Raw genomic sequence first — 11,487 nt, 5'->3', positions numbered from 1 at the left:
CATGGAAATGAACAGAGATCATTCTGTCGCTTTTGAGATTGCATCCAAGTACTGCATTTTGGACTCTTTTATTAACTGTGATGGCTTCTCCATTTCTTCTAAGGGATTCCTGCCCACAGTAGTAGATATAACGGTCATCTGAGTTAAATTCATCCATTCCAGTCCATCTTAGTTCACTGATTCCTAGAATGCTGATGTTCACTCTTGCTGTCTCCTGTTTGACTACTTCCAACTTGCCTTGATTCCTGGACCTAACATTCCAGGTTCCTATGCAATATTGCTCTTTAGAGCATTGGACCTTGCTTCTATCACCAGTCCCATCCACAACTGGGTGTTGTTTTTGCATTGGGTCCATCCCTTCATTCTTTCTGGAGTTATTTCTCCACTGATCCAGTAGCGTATTGGGCACCTACTAACCTGTGGAGTTCTTTCAGTGTCTTGTTTTTGCCTTTTCATACTATTCATGGGGTTCTCGAGGCAAGAATACTGAAGTGGTTTGTCATTCCCTTCTCCAGGGGACCACATTCTGTCAGACCTCTCCACCATGACCCGTCTGTCTTGGGTAGTCCCACATGGCATGTCTTAGTTTCATTGAGTTAGACAAGGCTGTGGTCCATGTGATCAGATTGGCTAGTTGTCTGTGATTGTGGTTTCAGTCTGTCTGCCCTCTGATGCCCTCTCTCAATGCCTACGGTTTTACTTAGGTTTCTCTTACCTTGGATGTGGGGTATCTTTCACCACTGCTCCAGCAAAGTGCAGCCGCTGCTCCTTATCTTGGACTTGGGGTAGCTCCTTTTGGCCGTGCTGGTATGCCGTCGAAGCCACAGCGAGGAATCCAACATCCACTGGATCATGAAAACAGCAAGACAGTTCCAAAAACATCTATTTCTGCTTTAGTGACTATGCCAAAGCCTTTGACTGTGTGGATCACAATAAACTGTGGAAAATTCTGAAAGAGATGGGAATACCAGACCACCTGACCTACCTCTTAAGAAACCTGTATGCAGGTCAGGAAGCAACAGTTAGAACTGGACATGGAACAACAGACTGGTTCCAAATAGGAAAAGGAGTATGTCAAGGCTGTATATTGTCACCCTGCTTATTTAAGTTCTATGCAGAGTACATCATGAGAAACGCTGGAGTGGAAGAAGCACAAGCTGGAATCAAGATTGCCGGGAGAAATATCAATAACCTCAGATATGCAGATGACACCACCCTTATGGCAGAAAGTGAAGAGGAATTAAAAAGCCTCTTGATGAAAGTGAAAGAGGAGAGTGAAAAAGTTGGCTTAAAGCTCGACATTCAGAAAACTAAGATCATGGCATCGGATCCCATCACTTCATGGGAAGTAGATGGGGAGACATTGGAAACAATGTCAGACTTTATTTTGGGGGGCTCCAAAATCACTGCTCCAAAATCACTGCAGATGGTGATTGCAGCCATGAAATTAAAAGACATTTACTCCTTGGAAGGAAAGTTCTGACCAACCTAGATAGCATATTAAAAATCAGAGACATTACTTTGTCAACAAAGGTCTGTCTAGTCAAGGCTGTGATTTTTCCAGTAGTCATGTATGGATGTGAGAGTTGGACTATAAGGAGAACTGAGCACCAAAGAATTCATGCTTCTGAACTGTGGTGTTGGAGAAGACTCTTGAGAGTCCCTTGGACAGCAAGGAGGTCCAACCTGTCCATCCTAAAGGAGATCAGTCCTGGGTATTCACTGGAGGGACTGATGTAGAAGCTGAAACTCCAATACTTTGGCCACCTGATTCGGAGAGCTGACTCATTTGAAAGGACTCTGATGATGGGAAAGATTGAGGGCAGGAGGAGAAGGTGATGACAGAGGATCAGATGGTTGGATGGCATCACCAACACAATGGACACGTGTTTGAGTGGACTCTGGGAGTTGATAATGGACAGGGAGGCCTGGCATGCTGCAGTCCACGGGGTCACAAAGAGTCGTACACGATTGAACGACTGAACTGAACCTTCAATTTATCAAATCTACAGTCAAATAATACAGTATTTTATGCATAGTGCAAGAAACTTCACATAGTATATCTTCAATTTCTCCCTCCCTTCTTTTGTAACATTCTCATCATTAACATTTTAATGTCTTTTAACCCCTTCAGTTCCTTGACTGTTCACAAGATGATATTCTTTCATGCCAGCAGCACTTCATCTCTTATTTCTTTTTTTAACTTTGTACTTCCCTCTAAGAACTCACTTTATTAGGTTAAGCCCACCCAGGACAATCTCCCTTTTGATGAAATCAGCTGGTTTGAGACCTTAATAACATCTGAAAAAAAAATTCATGTTTCCATGTAATGGAAACATGTAATAAGCAAGGGTGTGTCATGCTCTCAAATCAACCAGTCTTGCCCACACTTAAGAAGAGATTATATAAGAGCTTGCATCATTAGGGGTCATCTTAGAATTTTGCCTAATTTGCCTAATGCATCTGTTTGTTGTTGTTGTTGAGTCACTCAGTCATTTCTGACTCTTTGTGACGCTATGCAGCATACCAGGCTTCCCTGTCCTTAACTATTTCCTGGAGTTTGCTCAAACCAAGTCCATTGAGTCAATGATGCCATGCAACCATCTCAACGTTTGTCGCCTCCTTCTCCTCCAGCTCTCATCTTTCTCAGCATTAGGGTCTTTTCCAATTTGCTTAAAGACCCTGTATTATAGTTCCCACTTCTGTGTATGGTTCTGTTTATTTTATTTCTTGATTATGGGATTTTTCCTTCTTTCTCTCTGTGTGTGTTTGTGTGCGCCTTGTATTTTTTTTTTTTTAAATCAAATACTGAACATTACAGGCTGAAATACTGAACAATAGAAACTGAAGTGAGTAGTATTTACTTGTGTAAAAGGAACTTCTATTTTTTGGTCAGGACTTTATTTTCAGAGTGTTGCATAAATCTAGTTAAGAGTTGTGCTGCTTTGCTGTTATTAGCAAAACTTCCAGTATACTATAGGTTTCAAAGTCATCTAGAGGTGGGCTGCTGTTGAAGAAAACTGAAAGTGAAAAATGATAGTTGCTCAGTCATGTCTGACTTTTTGCAACCCCATGGACTGTAGCTCACTAGGTTCCTCTGTCTTTAGAATACTCCAGACAAGATACTGGAGTGAGTAGCCATTTCCTTCTCCAGGGGATCTTTCTGACCTAGGGATCAAACTCAGGTCTCCTGAATTACAGATGGATTCTTCACTGTCTGAGCCACCAGGTTTGCTGTTACCCTGTTCATGATGTGTAGATGGAGATGCAAGAGGGTTTTTCTCTATGCTCCTGTTCCTCACATAGGCTTTCAGTGATTCCTTCTCACCTTTGCCAAAGTGGAAGTCTCTTTCCACACTCTTTTCCTTCCCCTCAGTAGCAGACAGATGTAGCTCGTTAATCAGTAGGCTTGTTGTGGGAGCAAACTGAGAGAGTCAATTCCTAGGCAGGTTGATAAGAAGTCTAGGAGTCCCCATGGAGAGAGAGGTCTGGAATTCTCAAGGAGGAAGAAAGGACAAACTTTTTTCCCCCTCTACATTCCTTAGGATTATATAACAATAATGTATCCTGCTTGAGGACAGTCTCTAAAAAAGCCTTCTGGCTAATTCTGTTATCTCAAGTTGTAAATTATGGGAGTAGGTCTGGTGAGGTCTTTACAACCTCCAGACATTCTTTTGATTCACTGTAATAACTAATTTGAGAGTATATAATTCCATGGCTAACACTAGCAAGTGGGTACTCTTTCTACCCACTTCTGATGTTTGTCAGAAGCTTTCTCTAACTCCTTTATACTTTAATAAAACTTTATTACGACCATACGACCAGCAATTGCTGCCATATGACCCAGCAATCCCACTTCTGGGCATACACACCGAGGAAACCAGATCTGAAAGAGACACATGCACCCCAATGTTCATCGCAGAACTGTTTATAATAGCCAGGACATGGAAGCAACCTAGATGTCCATTGACAGACGAATGGATAAGCAAGTTGTGGTACGTATACACAAAGGAATATTACTTTGCTATTAAAAAAGAACCGCATTTGAGTCAGTTCTAATGAGGTGGATGAAACTGGAGCCTAGTATTCAGAATGAAGTAAGTCAGAAAGAAAAACACCAATACAGTATATTAATGCATATGTATGGAATTTAGAAAGATGGTAACGACGACCCTATATGCAAGACAGCAAAGAAGACACAGATGTAAAGAACAGACTTTTGGGCTATATGGGAGAAGGCAAGACTGGAATGATTTGAGAGAATAGCATTGAAATATTTATATTACCATATGTAAAATAGATGGTCAGTGCAAGTTCAATGCATGAAGCAGGACACTCAAAGTTGGTGCTCTGGGACAACCCAGAGGGATGGGGTGGGGGAGGAGGGTTCAGGATGAGGGGGACACATGTGCAACAGTGACTGATTTGTGTTGATGTATGGCCAAAACCACCACGATATTGTAAAGTAATTAGCCTCCAATTAAAATAAATTAATTAAAAACTAATAAATAAATTCAAGCTATTTCACTGTATCAGCTATTACTATAGTGGATTGCCAGCTTTTATTAAAATATTTAATAAATGGTACTATTTAAAAAAAAAATAAAAATAAAAAATAAAACTTTATTACACAAAAGCTCTGAGTGATCCAGCCTCGTCCAGGCCCTGGACTGAATTCTTCTCCTCCGGAGGCCAAGAACCCCAGCGTCTTTGTGTGATTCAGCAACAACCTTTCAAAACTAGGATTTTCTTGTATGCTTGTCTAGCATCAGTCACGGAGAAGGAAATGGCAACCCACTCCAGTACTTTTGCCTGGAAAATCCTACGGATGGAGGAGCTTGGTAGGCTGCATTCCATGGGGTCACACAGAGTTGGACATGACTGAAGAGAATTAGCAGCAGCAGCATCAGTCACAGGATCAGTCACTCAGTCATGTCTGACTCTTTGTGATCCCATGAACCTCAGCACTCCAGGCCTCCCTGTCCATCACCAACTCCTGGAGTCCACCCAAACCCATGTCTATTGTGTCAGTGATATCATCCTCTGTTGTCCCATTCTCCTCCTGCCCTCAATCTTTCCCAGCATCAGGGTCTTTTCAAATGAGTCAGCTCTTCGCATCAGGTGGCCAAAGTATTGAAGCTTCGGCTTTAGCATCAGTCCTTTCAATTAACACCCAGGACTGATCTCCTTTAGCATAAACTGGTTGGATCTCCTTGCAATCCAAGGGACTCTCAGGAGTCTTCTCCAACACCACAGTTCAAAAGCATCAATTCTTCTGTTCTCAGCTTTCTTTATAGTCCATTTCTCACATTCATACATGACCATACATGATCAGTCATAGGTAGGCAGTTTTTATTTTGGCATTGAAAGTGAGACTTTCTCAGTATTTCTGCCCTTCTATGTCTTAAAAGCAAGACTGCAGCCTATTTTGGGTGAGAAATTCTTGCCTTTGGCAGTAGAAGTAGATGTCTGCAGAGTGTTGGTATAGAGTCTTGGGCCCATGATAGATACCAATACCTCTTGCTGAGGGGCTTCATTATTTCAACTGTTCAGTTAGTTCAAGTTTTTCTCTAGGAACCATAATTCTTTGTGTCTTGGAAACAAAAGGATTTGTTGCTCCTCCTCCAGTAGCTTGAGACTTTTGATTTGTAAAACAAAAGGGTCTGGGAAATCAGGCAGGACATTTTGAGTGTCCCCCAGTAGATGGTATTCACTTCATGCACACCAGCTCCATCAAAGGAGTCTCTCACCCTGCCCCCAATCTTTCTTCTGAATACTTAGTAAAGGGTAAGGAGAAAGAGCTTGCAAGTATATTTGATCCAGGGCCTTGATCCAGGGTCTTAGCTATTTCAAACTGACTAGTCAACACTTGGCCTTCACAGATTTTTTTTGACATTTTAGCTAAATTCTTCTTATCAACTTGTGCTGGCAAGAACAGTATCACCTCCTCTTTACTGTACCAAATGTGAAACTTTTTGTATCCCATTTCTCTCTGAAGGGATTTGTCCTCCTTCCAAATTCAGATTACTTGAATGCCATGAGAAGACTTGTGCAAGAAAAGCTATGATTTTTAAAAAATTATTTGGCTTTTTCTTATTATTAAGGTGAAAGTGATATTTTTGCAGCTTTCTATTTCTTAGGCAGAAGCAGAAAGCCAAGGCTATGGAGATGAAATAAATATAGTTTTGTTTATCGAGCTCTTGTTACTGGATATGTAATAAGCAATTTGTAAACATTTATTCTTATTGACTAAAAAAAGCACAATATGAGAGCTGTGAGTTAAGTTTTATTTGGGGAAATATGAGGACTATCCCAGGAGATAGGACCTAAGATAGTTCTGAGAAACTGTTCTAAAGAGGCAAGGGAAAAGTCAGTATATATGTGATTTTGGTAAAGGGAGAAATATATGCAATCAAGCACATGTTTTTCCAAAAGATTTCTACTAATCCCATGAAGCTTCTGCTAGGCATGAGAAACAGTTGTTACCATGAAGGATTTTAGTGCTTTTCTAGATATGAGGAGATATGAGTTGGGCTTATAAAATCAGCTCCTGCATATATCTAGGTATCTGAAGACCTGTACTGCCAGTTATCCCCTGAGCACAGAGCAGCTCATTTCTGCTCTCCACCTTGAACTCCTCCAGGGGGTGTGGAAGGTCAGCAGCTACAGCAGCACATGATCTAATTCTTGTCGAGGTAGGTGGCCAGCAACCATGTGCCAATTTGTAATTGACATTCTCAACTTCACAGCAGCATCATATGTTAGGTATTCTTGTTTCCATTTTATATATGAAACAATAGGCTTTTCCCCCCCAAAGGTTAGAGAAGTAAATGCCTAAAAGGGTATACACAAGGGTGTATACTCGTTGCCTCTGGAACCAGAGTGTAGAAAGATAAAGTGAATAAGTTTATAAAAAAACGATGTAACAGTGGCTATTTTCTACTTTGGTGACCTGTTGTGAACAGCTGGCTCGTTGGAAAAGACCCTGATGCTGGGAGAGACTGAGGGCAGGAGGAAAAGGGGGTGACAGAGGATGAGATGGTTACATAGCATTGCCAATTCAATGGACATGAACTTGGGAAACCTCTGGGAGATGGTGAGGGATAGGGAAGTCTGGCGTACTGCAGTCCATGGAATCGTGAAGAATTGGACACAACTTGGTGACTGAACAACAACAGTGGCATAATTCCTATTACAGAGGTACACATAGGACATAAGTAAATAAAAAAGGGAGGTCTCCAAACTGAGATAATCAGGAATGTATACCCAAATATATGATTTCTACAATCCAACTATCATCCTTGTTGGATGAGTCGGAATTAGACACAAAGGGACAGATGATATATTCCACACTTTGTGCCCACTCAGTTTCTTTTGAATATCTTCCTACATTTATTTTCCATAATATGTTTCCCTAAAGTGGAAGCCAGTGTTTGGTTTCCCTGTCTCCCTAAGGTGCAAAAGGAAGAAGAGAACCGAGTTGTCACCTAAAACCACCAGTTAGATGTTCATGCCTGAAATTTTAATTGGAAAGAGATCATACTTGGGGCCTATTTCCTAAGAAAGTAGCAATATGCTGGGAGGCACCTCATCTTCAGAGGCAAATGAAACAGAAGTCCTAACAACAGTGTCCTTTGTCCAGTGTCCTTGTTCTGATATATGTGTCCACTGGTGGTTAGGGGCAGATTGGAGATATAATTTGTGCATTTTTCCTGGCTGCTTTTCCTTCAGGTCCAACTCTCTGTGTTTCCCAGAAGTTCTGTGAATTCTCTAGTATTTGTTAATAAATTCACTTTTTGTTTAACTGGATGAAAGTGGTTCTGTTGGTCATAATTAGGAATCCTTTCTGAAACAGACACATTTCAGATAGAAGCAATAGTTGGCAAAACTTAAAAGGGAAAGAACATGAAGTATTCTGAAAACTGGAGCTGTTACAGTAATTTGGTGTTAATGGAATGAAGTGTAGATGAGAGAACATACTGAGATATTTATAGCCTTCACAGAATGGACACGGAGTTATTTTAATCAGGAAGGTGATAGAATCATACTTATGTTTTGGAAAATTCTCTCTGGCAGCCACATAGAAAATGGACTAAGGAAGATATAAGTGAGAAAGGAAGCAAGGAAACCTAATAGGATACAACTGTAGTAGTAACAGTGAGAGACCGAGTCTTTGATTAAGTCAGTCATTGTATGGATGAAGAGCATGGGACAGAGTAAGGAGATATTTAGAGTATGCAAGAAAGTTAAGATGTCGATTAATTATATGTGAGAATGATGAAGAAAAGCATTCTGGAATCATTCCCACTTTTTTAATTTGGGAGATGAGATAAATGTTAGTGTCACTCACTGAGACAGGGAATATAAAAGGAGGTAGGAATGTAGAGTGAAAGTTTGACAAGTTGTAATTAAGTAAAAAAGAGCTAACCACTAGAAAATTGGATATGTGAGGCTGGAATGGAAGATAAGGATTTCTGAGTTAATATATAGATGTTTGTGGATATCTTAATGATGGTGAAATCAGCTGGGTGATTTATGTCCTGAGAAGAAAAAGGGGAAGAGGATACAACCCAACCCTGGGTAATATCAACAGGTTTTGATTGGAGGTAATAAGGAACATAAAATAGAATGAGAAGGAATAAACAGGGGATTAAGGGAAAACTATATAGAGAGGTTAAATAAGGGATAAAAGGCCACTCTTTTCCGTGACTAGGGTATGAAAGGAAAGAGAGAATTGAGTCATTATCTGGAGGAAGATGGGAAGGTAAATGATCATAAGGTCTGCTACATGTCTATTGGTGTGGGTGACTTAACACAGAGTAAAAGAACTGCAGAGACAAGGCTTCCATACATACCTTGAAGTTGTTCAAGATGATAGTAGAACTTGGAAAGGAAGAATAAGCCAAATGCCATAGCCTTTGATGAGGCAATGACAGAGATATCAATAGACAAAATAGCCAAGTAGGCAGCCCATTGTGACAGCATGTTTACATGATATACAGTTCAAAGAGGAGGGGTTTTTTATGCATGGGAGAAGATGTGCAATTGTAAGGATTGCCATTTCCTTTTCCTTCTAAGTTCCATTGCTCTATGTAGACTGATATTATTAGGATATCGGGCAGTGCTCTGGGGAGACACTGTGGCTGTCAGGAGTTTCCTGACTTTCTAATAAGGACACTAGGAAGAAGAATGGCAAAGTCAGGGAGAGGGAGAAACAGTGAGAAGATGAATTGGGAGAAGTATGAGAAGCACAGGATAATGCTGGGAGGAGAATGTGGAATGAGAGAGAAAGGGAATATTGGGATAACTTCAAAGTGTAGCTGTGACCAAGAATGGCATGGATGTAGGCCTAGTGGGTTGAATGTTTCAACTGAAGCTCAAGTCAAAGTATCAGAAGTTCCTGTACATGTCTAAGGCCCAAAGATCTGGAAGCTTTGCCTTTCTCTGGTGGTGGTCTTAGAAGATTAATGATGCTGATAGACTTTTATTGTATTTAGAGTTAGAAACAGAATATTGCTGGGAAGGATGACATTGAGAAAGTCTTAAGCAGATAGAATTAATCAACCCCCACATTTTAAAAGTTTGAAACAGCATCAGTTTTCAGTGACTAATGTCAATCTCTAGATGGAGACAAATATGGTCTAAATTATTTCTAATACCTTCTTTGTTAGAAAATGTTGAAAGCATTCACATTTATGCAGAAAAGTACTAAGGAGATGGCAGAAATTTCTGTATAGGCAATGATCATGAATATCTTTAGTGGGTCTTCACTCATTAATTCCTTTATTCAATCAGCTCAATCAATCATATACTGAAACAGTGATTGCCAGTGACACAGATTTCAGCTACTACTAAATGTTTAGGAACTTTAGAAGTGTTGGTCAAATGTATAAACTCTGAGAGGGAAGTTATAATAATTTATTTAAGTAGATTCTCTTTGTGTTTAGGATTACAGAATCACAAATCTTGTAAATAAATTCTTCACTCAAGTCATGAATTGGACATTATAACTTAACAGATTATTTACTTAATGATGTTATTATATAATTAAATAATGATCCATGTTTTATGCTTTATTTTGTTGTTTATGATACTTTTAAGCTAGCACAGGTGGCTAAAAACAGTTATGTGTTCTGGCCTACAATTTTCTTCAAATTCAGAAAAAAATAAAATGAACCTTCATTCTTTGCCATGTGGAAGGACAAGTCTCAATCTAGGTTTCTGCACTTTTTTTTTGTGGGAAAGAGACATATTGTTAGGGTTACTTTTGGCCTAGCATGAAACCAAACACAGGATTTAGAATTTTCTCTTTGACTCCTTCCTTTAATCCAACCACAAATACCAGTCTGGGGCATGTAGGAAATTTTAATCTGCAGGTCTTGAGAAGAAGAAATACATCAAAAATTAAATACCTACAATGGAAAAATCATATGCCAGACATTCCTGTTCCCATAAGAATTTTTGGCCACCCAGGGGATTCCTATTGGCCTTTTATCTAACTTTCTACTCTTTTAATGTTCCTTTTTCCCCTTATCTTTAATTTTTCTTCATTTCTCAGTCCATTTTTTCACCCAAAGGAAATAAAATCAAAGCAAGATAAATAAATAAACAGGTTTATTCTTATTTCATGGAAAGTAATTTAGCTCTTTGTTTTTTTTTTTTTGAGATACAATTTCCAAATCTCATCTCTTGCTCTTCATAATTTATCAAAATATTTTCTTAAAGAGCAGTTCTCTTTTGAAAAGATTTCTGGTAGTAGCTGTTTAGAAAATATATACACATACCACTGATTACATTTACATTTGGTATTACAAATGCCAGGTACTCTAGCCTGCTGGACTATCTGAAATTAAAGCCTATTTATGAATGTGCACAAAAAGGCACATTTTTTTTCATGCAGCATTACATTCATAAGTATAAGGAAAATGAAACTGCAATTTCAATTTGTCTTTTCAAAACTCTCCTGGATATAACTTTTCATTTAGCTTTTACTCTTACTGACACTTTATTGGTTTGTCCAAAATGGATATTCTATTTTCCAGGAAAACAGACCATTTTTTCAATGATACTGACTATATTAAGTTATGCTTATGCATTGAGAAATGTATTGGACACCTACTATGTGCTATGCCTTTGGGAAATGGAATGAGCTTACAGCCAGTGGGTGGATGACCAGGCAGCCGCCTGCAGCAAGCTTGAAGCAAGTGTAAACAATGTGCCATTTTCAATTAGTAGCTATTGAACTGAGTTTAATAAAGTGGTTCTCCTGAGGACTCTATATCTTTCAAACGTAGTCATCGTGTACTTGCTGATGTAGTTTCAAAATTGGCTTTTCCTAATATGTTCAGGAAGTTCTGCCCTAGATGGTGATCATGCTTGCTTGGTAATAAGGTTCTTTGCTTTATAGAACTAAGAGTTTCAACTTAAGTGTTTTTAAACAACATTTCCTAGTTTTATAGCACTTTCTCAGATTGGAGTCGAGACAGA

The sequence above is a fragment of the Odocoileus virginianus genome, chromosome 10 (genome assembly GCF_023699985.2).
Source record: "Odocoileus virginianus isolate 20LAN1187 ecotype Illinois chromosome 10, Ovbor_1.2, whole genome shotgun sequence".
NCBI classification, from domain to species: domain Eukaryota; kingdom Metazoa; phylum Chordata; class Mammalia; order Artiodactyla; family Cervidae; genus Odocoileus; species Odocoileus virginianus.
The sequence above is the reverse complement of the archived record's forward strand: the minus strand, read 5'-3'. Positions refer to the sequence as shown.